We start from the raw sequence: 13,446 nt of genomic DNA, 5'->3' as shown, positions 1-13,446 counted from the left end.
CTGATCTTCAGGAGAACTTGGAAGAACGTCTGACCCCACCCTAACTGACTTTTCAGAGATTTCTCTGTTGCATCCGGACTCTTGTTCAGTAAGCCAATGCAAGTAACCGTTTCCTTTACCAACCAATTTTGATGCGTAATTTTAAGTAGGAATCTTTCATTGAATCTTAAGGTGAATTTAAGTTTCTGTGACGATTACCCAGTTAGGGTGTGATTAATTTTTGAGTCTAAGCTTGCCATTTCCTTTCCTTCCTTTCTCTAGTTTCTTCTTTCCAATCTCTTCCTCCCTTTCCCCAATTTTAATTTCTTTTGTTTTATTTTATTTTTCATTTTCGTTTTCCCTATTTGTTTTGTTTGTTTGTGTAGTTAGTTTTATGTTGTGTTTGTCTCATTCATTAAATGTCATAATTTTGAGCCACAGGTGATTTGTCTCTGAGTCTCGCTCACAAATTAAGGTACCTGCAACATCGGGTCTGAACTACATGCTCTATTGAGTTAATTTAATTTACGGTATACAGTAAAAGGAAAGCGAATCTTTCTTGGCCGGGAAGATACCGCTTTCATAGAATTAATAAAGGTACGCGGCCTGTTCGCCGGACTAACAGACCAAATAAGCGTAACCTTAATTCCAGTACCGTTAACTTCAACTTAGGTTAAGATATTTAGAAGCCACTATAACACGTTATAGTTACTTATAAATATTTACCTTGCTTCGCGAGCCAAAATCGCTACAAAGCTCAGGAGACATAGTTGTGATTCTCCTATGGTTCTTGATTAAGTGTCAGCTGTTTATCAGATGTTTCTCCTAAAATTCCTTAGGAGAAACAAATATAGACGTAAATGAGAAATGTCTGAGAGTCAAAACTGAGATTGTGGTGAGAGAAGCTTGAATTATCTCTTTATTGCCTAAATTACGTGTCAGCTTTGTCTTCCCATGTTTCTCCTAAAATCCATTAGGAGAAATAAGAGTAGACAACTGAGATATGAGAAATATCTGAGACTTAATTGAGATTCTTATTTAGCTCTTGTTGTAGTATCAGCAGTGTCTCAGATGTTTCTCCTAAAACTCTCTTTATTGTCTTGCTGTAATCTCTTTTAAGACTAATTAGAGAAAGTGTTTTCACTCAGAGATTGCTTTTACTAAGCTCAGCATTTATGGTTGTGATTCTCATCTTTAGGTTTCAGATTTGACTTCACATTTTCCTCATAAAATTGCCCAAGGAACATACAAATAAATGAGACTAAAGTAAATTTGGAGAAGACAAGACATCCATGAGACTGTATTAAAATGAAGATGGGAGAGCTCTTTAGTGTCTTGCAGAAAGTTTTATTGCTCAGACGTTAGGCTGCTTTTACTGTGCTCAGTATGAGGTTAACATTTTCTTTACTCATGTAGGTTTCAAGATTCATTTTACATGCTTAATACAATGGCAAGAAAATACAATATGGAAATCTTTTACTAGGCACTTCAAATAAAAAAAATTAAAAGAAATTAAAGTGTTAGATACTGCACATGAGTTATGTTTATACTTTGCAATCTCTGTAAAGACAGATTTTAATCTTAGAGGAACAAGTTTTCTACAATATCAAACTAAGATATTTAGATATTACACTTTATAAGCAACATTTCCAAAAAAAAGTGCAGCACAGCTACATATAGATACTTAAATACAGAAACAGCAAAATAAAAGACCAGTAAATGACAACATCATTGATGTAACACTACAATTACATAAACATTTAAGTTGATCTCATGCGACACTTGTTTAAGGGCTTTCTTCAGCTTTGACTTTTCAACTGGTTTCCATCCATGACATTTGCCGCAGCTCATGACATAAGCTACAATTGGGGAAAAAGGAAAAATGTTACATGAACTGGTCAAGGAAAATACTGTAACTATACTTTTAAAACCCATTGTTCCTATAACATGACCAAACATTAGATAAATGTATGGAACATGAAGTTGACAAATTTGATAAAAAAGGATTTAGGAACTTACTTAGTATTCCATTTACTTTACTTTTATCCAAAATTGTCTTGCCTTCAGGGACTTTGCCATGCTTTCCAAACACTACAGAGTTTGAACATTCTTCATGAGTAGGTGGAAAAGATGAAGACAGTCCTTCTTTGACTCTTAGTGAATAGCTGCTAGTTTGGTAGAGGACAAGAGCAGACCACTGTCTGGGTAAAGTTCTTGTTGGCCAGGTCTGGTTTGAGGCATCAGCACTCCACTTTCACATGATTTGTAGTCTTCCATCTTATCTATAAAGTCTCCGAGTGCCTGTAGGTGTTCAAGATCTGAAACAGAAAAGGTAGGAGTAAAAGCTTTTCCAGTGGATGAGGAATTATAAATGAATCAGAAATGTCCCTTTACATACAATCATTTTACTTAATCATGCCTGACAGCACATCTTTCATAATCTTATTCTCTTCAAGTAATGCCTGTACCTCCAGCTTGCATGTTTCAAATGGCTCCCATTGTTCATTTTCATAGGATGCGTTCTGTGATCTGACTGTGGGTTCTTCATACTCCTCCTCAGGCTCTAATCCAAGCTGGCCATCCTGAATTGTAACTTCAGCTGAGGGGTGAGGTATAGACGGGTTATACAGAAGCCCCAAAAATGTTTCTTTTGGGGTTGAATTATGTGTAATGGTTTGTCTTTGATGCTCATCTAAATCTAGTAAACCTGGCTGGTCTAGATTACAATACTCAGATGGTGTCATGGTCTGTGGATTAAAAGGCTTAACAGGGCATGGTAATTGCACAGATTGATGTTGGGTTGGTGGCAATCCTGGAGACGGAGGCTGGGTTAGTGCAGAGAAAGGACCATGTTCAGCAGGTGCAGAAGCGACCCGATTCTGGTTATAAAATGATTCAGCAGGTGCATAATTTCTTTTTATGTCCTTCTTTGCATCCTTTCTCGGGTCCAGCTTTTGGTCACAGTACCCAATGTGATCTACAGTGGCATCATAAAATTTGTTGTCTGACCATCTTGCAAGAACTCGAGTTCCTGGAATGAGTCCCTCAAAGCTACAGTAGTAATTGGCAACTCCAGGCAAATCCTGTAAGTATGTCGCAGGTCTTACAAATTCTTGCAGTATATCCATCTTCAAATGTTAGAAAAACATAAAGTCCTGTAATTGTAAGAATAAATCCAAAATCAATAAACAATCACTAGGAATACAACATTGAAGCTTTTTGATTCATAATAAAACCCAGTACATATTTGCACATTACATTTAACATCCAACCACCAAAAATTTCCCAAACACTGTAAACAAGCATATAGCTTAATTGGCAGAGTGTCAGTAATTCAAAAAGTCATGGGTTCAAGGCAAGCCTAAGGGACACACAAAGACCTATTGATGTACAGACTTAATTTAAATGAAGACTTTAATACAATTGACTGTCAAAACTATTAAACTTATTTACCCTCTTGTTCTTCATTTTGTAGGGCAGTGGCTGGCCCACTGACCTTTGTTTTTTTGATTGGGTTACGGATTCTTTTAGGTATCTCCTTCCCACTGATCTCTGTTCTCTGGACAAGACCAAATTATAATAAACAAATTCTCAGTACCATAAACTATGCCTACTAAAAAGATCTTTGTGGGCTACTTACCTTATCTTTCTGCTTCCCTCACTGTTTAGTGCTATTACACTTGGTGGTAAAGTGCCAGTTTTTATAATGGGCAATATAAATGTTGTGTTTATGGTTATTTGTATCTATGGTTTGAACCGTCTCCTACTTGTTTAAGTGCACCATGACATTCATCGCTCACAGGTGAACTGCACACCTGATGTAATCAGTGCAACACCTATACTGCCATGTGAGGCAAAATACTTTAGCTAACAATGTCAGATGTGTTTGGCTAATTTATAAAAGAAGCAGTGCAAATAAAATTGCCACAGTATTGTTTTTCATTTTTTAAGCAAGTAATTTGGTTGAGTAGTACAGTATATACTCTTGAGTCACAAGAGAAAGGATGGCACAAATAACCATTAATCAGTCTAGCTAGAGAAGGAAAATTAAGGACCGATCAAAAATCAAAAGATATAGAAGAAAAATCATCAAAGTGAGAATTTACCCTGCTGAAAAATCCAGCATAAACCAGCATGCTGGTCCAGGCTGGTTTTTACTTGTTCAAGCTGGTATAGTGCTGGTAATAGTTTTGTGGCCAGCATAGTCATGGTTTTATCAAGCAAAACAGGGCTGGTGTAGCTCGTTAACTAGTATGATGTTGCTGGAATGAGCTTTATGGGAACAACCTTTATTTTTGCTTGTGTATGTTTCTATGTAACACATTAATATAAGATTAAAACACAATATATTGGAATATATTTAATTATAAATGTTATTTCTTTTGCTCTCTCTTTTGAACAAAGAACTGAAATAACCAAACTCAAAAAGCTTTGAATAACAAAGAATAAAAAACATTTAAAAATCGTTCGTTATGGATTAAAGTGTCTCCACAAATTAAATATAGTAATACCAACAAATGGTGACTTCCCGGTCTCCATGAGGGAAGCAGCATATAAATCATACAGAATGATGGTTTTTTGAAAGATATATATATATACATCAATTAAGAGGTAGTTGTTTGTTTAAAGCGGTAATGTGAAGAGATATTACCCAGCATTAGCGTTGCTATGCAACCATTAAAGCAACTATGTTCAAGAAGGTAAATGTAGTTCCTGCACTTTCCAAAAATAGATCTCGCAGTGTTTTCGACTACATTATATACCTTACAGTGTTTATAGAAATTAGTATAAGTGTACGTGTTCCAGATCATCATGTTTTTGCCACCGTAATTAGGATTTTGTTTTGGGGTAAATAAAAAGCTTCCGGCGAATCTGCTGATCACTGGGAATCAGAATGTTTACATACGTGAGGTACCTGAATGACGGCTGCATGGCAGTTGTTTCAACTAGCGAAATTAACGACTTTAACTATGACATGTTTGACCAAACTCAGGTTTACTGGGTATGATGGAAGCAATACTTCTTCAGGGCACAAATACTAATGCTTAAAGGTCTGTAACTTAAGCAGTAGCTGTTTTATCGTAATCCTGCCTTGATGCCCGATGACGCCTGAGATAGGCACAGGCTCCCCATGACCCGAGGTAGTTCGGATAAGCGGTAGAAAATGAGTGAAATCATGAGTGAGAGTGTTTTATTGTAACTCGTTCACTGCACAATATAAAAAAATGAGGGATACATAGTTTTGTTTCTTATTTTGTTTCTATAAATTTTCAGTGAATAAAGAAGACATAGAGCAGGAGTTGTCTAAAGGCAAACGACTCCGGGTAGCACCTCTTAAAAAACATGGTCATCGCCACCACATACTACTTGCGCTAAAAGAGAGAGCGGAAGCTAAGACCGAAAATGTGTGTTGTAAAGGTTATATTGTGCAACATTATTTGTGCACGTGTGTGTATATTATGTCATTGTCCAACAAATATTTTAAACAAACTTATACATATATGTACATATACAATATGTGTATGTGTGTGTGTGTGTGTAATGTTTTTCTTTATTAAAAAGTGAATTGCAATTCTCTAGAAAATGGTCTTGGTCTTTATTTACCTATGAATATCCACTAAGTAGTGTGATATGTAACAAATGGGTTTTGTTGTGGTCTTGCTGGGATATATACTAGCATCCAAAAGACAACATGTTGACCAGCACACCAGCATCCCAGGCTGGTCGGCCCGCACACCAGCACCTAATGCTGGACCAGCATACCACCATCCCAAGCTGGTTCCAGCATGCAAAACATACCTTATGCTGGACCAGCAATGCTGTTTTTTTAGCAGGGTGGGAAATCTAAAAAAAAATTAAACAAATCTTTGATAATGCAGGTTCCTCATGAGCACAGTGAGTGATGTAGCTGAGATCTCTTATGAAGTTTAGAGGACATAAATGTGAGAGTGTGAGTGTCTCTATCTAAGGAGAATAATCTGAGCACAGTGAGTGATGTAGCTGAGATCTCTTATGAAGCTTTAGAGGAGATAAATGTAAGAATGTGAGTGTCTCTGTTTAAGGAGAATAATCTGAGCACAGTGAGTGATGTAGCTGAGATCTCTTATGAAGCTTTAGAGGAGATAAATGTAAGAATGTGAGTGTCTCTGTTTAAGGAGAATAATCTGAGCACAGTGAGTGATGTAGCTGAGATCTCTTATGAAGCTTTAGAGGAGACAAACATGAAAGAATGTCATTTTTTGTCTCAGGAAAACATGTGAGAAGCAGGAGACTTAGCCTTATGTCTCAGTTTGATGTTCACTTGATCTCATTTCTGTCTAGGAGAAAGATGTGAGTTTAGAAGGAGATCTCATGTTTGATTTTCCTTTCCTCTGGGTAAAAATATAATCCTAATGGCGACTCAGTGATAAAACTCATGCATTCAGATGGCGATTTATTCATGATTTAGGAGTGGGTTTTGTACGAATAAACGTGTCCATATAAAAAAAAGCGCAAGGTCATTGCACGGTGTTCCACAATAATGGCAAAATTGCACATTTGCTGAGGAGTATGCAAATTCAATGTGAGCGCCCTAACACTTGCAAAAAATATTCTTTAATCAATGTCAAAAGCCCAACAATGAGCTTGTGAATGAAAGGGTACAATATTCTGGATTGAGATGGCAAAAAAAATAACGAATAGCCCCTGTAAATATCGATAATATCTTACGTTACCGTGAGAAATTAGAGTCCGAATAGGGCTAATGCCCATCAAAATGGCCTCCAGCAATCCAGTTAAGGCTGTTAACTCTTCATCGAGTCAAGTACATATGGTGCACTCGATCCTCGCCACAATAATTTAGCTTACAAACATTAAATAAACAGTTTGCAATTTCACCGGTGTCATTTAAGGTTCCTTACATTTGTAATGTATATATTAACTATTTGCTTTCAAGATTAGTCGGACTTCTAAATTAAGCAAAGTTCTAAAATTAAAATCGATCCGGATATTGATATACAAAACAGAGGCTCAAAACTAAAATAAAAATAATTTTACTTAAAAATGTAGTTACTTACATCTCATAGAAATGCGCCTTCTGGGTTCCACAATCTGCAACGCTGGATGACCGTGTACAGTAATGGAGAATAAATTAAACTTTGTGATGAGACAATAGGGAGGAGTCTGTAATTACTCTGTAATTTTGCTCTCACTCTACTGACACATTTTACTCTGTACACTCAAAATATTTTTGAGGAAAAGAATATTGTCTCCAGAAAAATTACTCTGCCATTTTTCCTGTGTATATTATTATATCTCTGTTGTACTTCCCTACATGACCTTTATTCATATATCTACACTCCCACACCCAGTTACACTTACAGTTTTACACCCTGGACGGAGTGCCAACCTATCACAGGGCACACACACACTCATTCACTCACACACACACACACACTACGGACAATTTTTCCAGAGATGCCAATCAACCTACCATGCATGTCTTTGGACCGGGTGAGGAAACCGGAGTACCCTGTTCCCTGAAGCGGAGGAAGCTCTTGTTGAAGCTCAAGTAGGTGATGTGGAATTGGAAGCTATGATAGCGGTGGAGGCTGTGATGGACCTGTTTTATATGAGGGACGTGTCATATCCTGTGGTGAGAGCCAAGAGCAGTAAGGTGAGTACACTTTGGTGGTCCATTGGTGAAGAGTAGTTCGGGTCACCGATTTGCATTGGTGATCTGTGTCTATGCTACTCAATATCCAGAGGTCTACCCCTTGCATTCACTCCAAGTTAAACACATTGTGAGATGTTTGGTTGACTTGATTTCATGGGTGGGAGTTCCATCTGAAATTATCACTGATCATGGAACAAACTTTATGGCTAAAGTGATGAAGCTGTTGTATAAACATCTAGGCATTAAGGAAATCAGAACTACACAATTTCACCCTAAAACTTATAGTCTTGTAGAACGGTTTAATGCTACCTTGAAAACATGATTAAAAAGTTTGTTCATGAATCTGGGAGGGATTGGGATAAATGGATCCCTTTTCTTCTTTTCACCTACAGAGAGGTCCCTCAGTGTTCAACCAGTTCCTCACCTTCTGAACTTTTGTTTGGCAGGCAAGTTCGTGGCCCCCTGGACATGCTCAAGGAAGGGTGGATAGCAGAGGAACTAGCCCATCTTACAGATGTGGGACAAGTTGGAAAACTTTAGGACTCTGGCTAAAGAAAACCTATCTGCTGCCCAGCAAAGACAACACATGTACAACACACATGCCAGGGAAAGGGACTTCAAACCAGGACAGAACTTTCTACTACTACCACCATCAGGTACAAGCAAGTTGTTGGCCAAATGGCAGGGTCCATATGTCCTGACCAGAAAACTGGGTCCAGTAATATATGAGAGTTTGTGTCCCGAAAGAAAACAGCCTAAGCAGGTTCTACATGTTAATATTCTGATAGAATTCAAGGAGAATGTGTCTAATGTTACCTGTCGCCCCCCTTTTTCATGATTTTCGCCTAGATGACATACCCACCTAAAAAGTGGTACAGCTCCCATATACTTTGATACACAGAGGTGAGCTAGGTCTCATTGGAAAGAAGAGAGTCTCTAGTTTCCGACACAAGTGTCAGCTTGATTCTATGCCTTACTGACACAGAGTTATAGAGGCTAGAATGGAGGATTTTTATTTCCGTCTGAGTTGTTTACCTGATAAACTGATTACATACATTGCTGTATTTAATGATGGTTGGTAAACAACAACTGAGGGCCATAGCCACATGTCTTGGCTTTCACCAAAAAAAAAATGAAGTCAAAAGACTCAAAAATGGATTTTATATGAATATTTTTCTATGGACATGTCCGCCTGTTCAGGTTTTTCTTGTTTATTTTTTTTACTGTATAACTTTGTATAAAAGGACTGCATGCTTAGTTCAAAAGTCCTATAACAAAGAGAACCCCTCTGCCTATAACTCTGTTTTGAAAAAATGCCTGTAAACTGACACCCTGAGGTGTGAGAGTGTGAAACGTTCGAGAATTGCGCAATAAAGCTGAAAAAAATTAATATGCGCACGCTTATTGCACAGCCTGCCCTCACCAGATGTATCATGTTGCATCTCGTTGGAATCGTCTCCTTATTGGCTAAAGAGCTATGATGCTCGTGAAACATCAAATCGCTACTGGACGGAGCAAATGTCAGTCAAAGGGAGGGTCACCCACATAGCATGGAGAGACCTCATTGGTTTCTTAGCTGCCTATCTCGGCCGCACAGGCACTGGTTGGCTCATGCGAGGGCTTGTTTGATTCGTCAGATCCTCGACTACAAATGTGACGCGTTTTGAAATTTTGGTATGTGTCCAATGAGACGTAGGAGTCCAACAATGGGCGGAAGTGAAGCTTCATGTTCAGTTTCCGGTCAAACACATAATTCTTGTGAAGCGAGCAAAGCGTTTTGGATTAAAAGGATTACATTTTCAAGTTTTTTGGACTCTCGGGGATTTTTACAAGCATTTGTTTTGGAAAATACATTAACATTAGTGACAATGTGAAGAAAGGGAAATTTAAAGACCAGCGTTAAAGGTGACTAAACAGATCGAACTAGCGCCACCTAGTTCAATTTTCTATCAAATGGTTAAATTACTATAAATCATATTATGCTTTGTGTGTGCGCTTAATAAAATCCTGAGAGTCTAAGCTTTCAAACAATATATAATTTAACCGTGTATTTAGAGGATTTAATGCTTAAAAGTTACAATGAAGTTACAATGAATTTGATGCACTTTCGCCTCCTAGCGGTGGTGGCTCGGTACCGAGACGTAGACATGTAAAAGGTTAAGTTAATCTCAAAGGTCCCATGAATGCTAAAGACCAAGTGATGATAGTGAGGGCCATAGTGGGGGAGGAGGATGAACCAGATATGGAACCAATTCGGTCAGTACAGGATGCCTCAAAATGTTATTCACATTTGAATAACCAACAACAATGGCAGCTAACTGAGGTACTTCAATCTTTTCCCTCTCTTTTCCAGGAAAGACCAGATCAGACTGAGGTTCTCACACACAATTTCATCCCGAAAGACTCTACCTCTACAAACCTGTATTAAGGACTGTAAAAAGATGGACTAAGGAAGCGGAGTAGATTTACAAGACTGTTTTTCTCTCACTGACTGGTCTGTTTTTGTAGATGCTGCCACTGAACTGGATGAGCTCCTACCAGGACTCACTTTACTTACAACAATGATAAACCATGGTTGCAAAACTCAGCCAGCTCCGTCAGGCCAAAATCAATGCTCACACGAATGGGAATAGAGTCTTGTACAAACAGGCCAAATACACACTGGAAAAGGAGATCAGAGTGGCAAAGAAAAATTATTCTGAAAAGCTACAGACTCAGTTTTCCTCTAACGACTCAGCTTCAGTGTGGAAAGGTCTGAAAGCCCTGAAATCACTGGACCCTAACTGGACCCAGCAAACAGGTCTGTGAATGATGCAGTTAATATGGGACTGCATTATTTGGACACACAGTGGAGATGATCGTGGACTTCAGGAGAAACCCCCTGCTCTCCCTCTACTCACCATCATGGACAGCATTGTTACAACAGTGTAGTCATTCACTTTCCTGGGAACCACAATCTCGCAGGACCTGAAGTGGGACATTCACATTGACTCCATTGTGAAAAAGGCTCAGCAGAGGTTGTACTTACTTTGCCAGCTGAGGAAGTTCAACCTGCCACAGGATCTGCTGAAACAGTTCTATACTGCCATCATTGAATCCATCCTCTGCACCTCAGTGACTGTTTGGTTCAGCTCAGCCACCCAATCCGACCTCAGAAGACTACAGAGGGTAGTCCGGACTGCTGAGCGAATCATTGGCACAACTCTCCCCACTCTCCAAGAGCTGTACTTCTCCAGAGTGAGTAAAAGGGCAAAGTCAATCACTTTGGACCCCTCACATCCAGCACACTCCCTCTTTGAACTGTTCCCATCTGGTCGACATTACAGAGACCTGAGCACCAGAACGACCAGACATAGGAACAGTTTCTTCCCTCAGGCAATCCATCTGATGAACACTTAACATACATCTGATGAACACCTAACATACACAGAACAAACCCTATTCTTACATTGTTTACACATACTTTTATATTTGAATTTGCACATATATTTTTGAATTTGCACATCTATACTTCAATTTGCACATTTAGATTTCAATTTGCACATTTTTTTCCACTGTACATACAACTGTCTATTATATATGTGTTCATTTCTTATCATTGCCATTCTGTTTACACTGTGGAGCTACTGTATTACAACAAATTCCTCGTATGTGAAAACATACTTGGCAATAAAGACCTTTCTGATTCTGATTCTGATTCTTCCTCCCCCCATTCTGATTACATTATACAGATGGACCATTGAGAGCATTCTGAGCAGCTGCATCACTGTCTGGTTTGGGAACTTCACAGTTCTGGATCACAAGTCCCTGCAGTGTATACTGAGGACTGCTGAGAAGATCATTGGAGTTTCTCTTCTCTCTATCATGGACATTTATACAACAAGCTGTATCCACAAGGCCAACAGCATTGTGGATGTCCCCACACACCCCTCACACACACCTTTCACCCTCCTGCTGTCTGGAAAAAGGCACCGAAGCATTCGGGCCATCACGACCAGACTGTGTAACAGTTTTTTTCCACAAGCCATCAGACTCCTCAATAACTGAACTGTACCGAGCACAATACAAACACACACACATATGCACAATCAACTGTATGAACTGCAAATGACCCACACCAAATACACACTCTTCCAAATTTACATCCATGTCTACAGCACCATCATATAAAACTGATTACATGCTGTTTTGCACAATACATTTCAATACCTCATGTAACTGCTGCTTTAACACTAGTGTTAATTCTAGTATTTCTAGACACATAAAATTGATTGAACATACAGTATTTGCACAGGTCTGTGCTGTTTTTGTATATTGTTTTGTATTTTTTTTGTTTACATTGTCTTTTGTCCTGCACTGTCTTTTTTGTCTTTTGTCCTGTACTGTTTTCACCAGGTTGCACAGATGCAATTCATATGGCTAGGACTACTTGCAGTACTAAGTCCTTAGCTCTGTCTTTGTTTTATGTAGCACCATGGTCCGGGAGAAACATCTCATTTCACTGTGTACTGCAACAGCTATATATGGTTGAAATGACAATAAAAGGTTCTTGACTTGAAATATAATTACCAAGTTTAATATATTTGTCTGATTTGTTTGATTAAGTTCACTTAGGTTCAAAATCCTACTGGGAAAGGACTTTAGGACTAATGTTGGACTTTACTTTGACATAATGTATGTATTTGGTGTGATGAATTAGATTTGCTCTTTCTTTTAATGATATAAGGCAGGATGTGGTGGTTTTGTGAGGATTGGTAGAATGAGAGAGGGACACCACATTTGTTTTCCTCAGTGTAGAAATGTTTTTGATGAAGACATCATACAACTTTGATGTTTTAGGACATTTTAGGACAAGTTTTTAAGAATCTGTTTTTAAGAATCTGTGGATGGTTTGGGGCACAATTGATTCAGCCCAATAAACTTTGAAATTGAGGTTGAGTACACAGATAATTCCAAAAAGAAGGCAACATGCCTTTACCTTTGATGACTTGTTGGCCATCTACCACAATGCAGATGGGCTCTTGTTCACATACATACATCTTCAATGGGCAAGTGCTAAGCTTACTGATAAGCTTCGTTTCCTCACAGCTCTAATTTTGGGAACAAAGACAAATTTATAGTTTGCTTGACATTTAAAAACCTTTAAGAACTGTGCAAGCTATGGGTGGGAAATACAGCAGTACTGTAGGTATGGTACCTGCTAATCATATAATTTCTTCTTGCCTCTCCCCCAAGTACTCAATCATGCATATCAGGACCAGGTCTTTCCTCCTTATAACTGTGGTAGATAGATACTATAAAAATAAAAAAATCTGTTCAAAACATGTGCCAATATAAACTATAAAGCACCCATATTCAATATCCTTTAAAGCATCTAACCATTTAGTGTAAACCAATTAGTCAGGTCAACAATTGTAAGTAATATGATACTCATTTAGAATAGCATATTCATTTAAACAGACACTTGGAGCAGTTCTTTTTCTAGGTTGTTACATATCTTTGAATTTGAGGGATAAAGCTCTTAAATCTTAAATCTGTGAAAATTATTATGAAGATAAAGCTAGAATGTGCTTCAACAAATCACTGAGGCACCTCGATCTTATTAAATTCATATTTTTATGTGAACTATTTGCATGGTTATGGGCTTGATTCTTTGACAGAGAGCTCCACCTTTTGCATTGAATAGTTACAACATTTGTGGTGTGTGCTTGTCCAACTATCCAATTAATTTTGGCTCAAGAGATATGCTATTAAGACTGATTAAGACTTATGTGCTCTAAAGAGTCTCCCCTGTTGGAATAAGTGGTAGGTAA

At 38.2% G+C, this 13,446-nt stretch overlaps 1 long non-coding RNA gene across 3 annotated transcripts; it reads right to left on the bottom strand.

The window, feature by feature from the left end:
* Positions 1–1,311: 1,311 nt before the first annotated feature.
* LOC113660878 lies at positions 1,312–10,732 on the bottom strand. 3 transcript variants are annotated; one of them, XR_007144697.1, is made up of 5 exons: positions 10,662–10,732; positions 7,451–7,607; positions 2,448–3,134; positions 1,999–2,297; positions 1,312–1,838 (listed from the first exon to the last, which is right to left on the bottom strand). It is a non-coding gene; the product is annotated as an uncharacterized LOC113660878 (long non-coding RNA). The 3 variants fall into 3 exon arrangements; XR_007144698.1 differs by lacking the exon at positions 10,662–10,732 and adding an exon at positions 7,035–7,076 and having other exon boundaries at positions 7,451–8,472; XR_003444935.2 differs by lacking the exon at positions 7,451–7,607 and having other exon boundaries at positions 10,662–10,720.
* Positions 10,733–13,446: the final 2,714 nt, after the last annotated feature.

Source organism: Tachysurus fulvidraco, chromosome 13 (genome assembly GCF_022655615.1).
Source record: "Tachysurus fulvidraco isolate hzauxx_2018 chromosome 13, HZAU_PFXX_2.0, whole genome shotgun sequence".
Taxonomy (NCBI): Eukaryota; Metazoa; Chordata; class Actinopteri; order Siluriformes; family Bagridae; genus Tachysurus; species Tachysurus fulvidraco.
The sequence above is the reverse complement of the archived record's forward strand: the minus strand, read 5'-3'. Positions and strand labels throughout refer to the sequence as shown.